Genomic DNA, 567 nt, shown 5'->3' with positions numbered 1-567 from the left:
GTGAAAAAGGAAATATCCTCAGATGAAAACTGGAAAGAAGATTTCTGAGAAACTTCTTTGTGTTCTGTGAACTCATCTCACAGAGTTACAGTTTTATCCTCATGAAGCCTTTTGCTTACACTGTTCTTGTGGAATTTGCAAAGTGATATTTGGAAGCCTATGGATGGATGAGGTGAAAAAGAAAATATCTTCAGATAAAAGCTGGAAAAAAGCTTTCTGAGAACCAGCTTAGTGTTCTGTTAATTTATCTCACAGTGTTACAGCTTTCCCCTTAAGAAGTCGTTCGCTAACCCTGTTCCTGTGGAATTTCAAAGTGATATTTGAAAGGCCATAGAGGGCTATGGTTAAAAAGAAAATATTCTCAAAGAAAAAGTGGAAAGAAGCTTTCTGAGAAACTGCTTTGTGATGTGTGACTTCCACTCACAGTGTTACAGCTGTATTCCGTGGAGCTGTTTGCTAGCCTTATTTCTGTGGAATCTAAGAACTGATATTTCGGATCCCTTGTAAGACTATAGGGCCGAAGGAAATATCCTCCGATGACAAAGAGAAAGAAGCTTTCTGAGAAAC

General features: G+C 38.3%; 1 pseudogene; it reads left to right on the top strand.

Moving 5' to 3' along the window:
• Positions 1–567, top strand: part of LOC105550292 — a 4859-nt pseudogene that overhangs the window by 2473 nt on the left and 1819 nt on the right.

The sequence above is a fragment of the Mandrillus leucophaeus genome, unplaced genomic scaffold (genome assembly GCF_000951045.1).
Source record: "Mandrillus leucophaeus isolate KB7577 unplaced genomic scaffold, Mleu.le_1.0 Scaffold1123, whole genome shotgun sequence".
Lineage (NCBI taxonomy): Eukaryota > Metazoa > Chordata > Mammalia > Primates > Cercopithecidae > Mandrillus > Mandrillus leucophaeus.
Note: the sequence above shows the minus strand (reverse complement) of the source record. Positions and strands in the feature narration are given on the sequence as shown.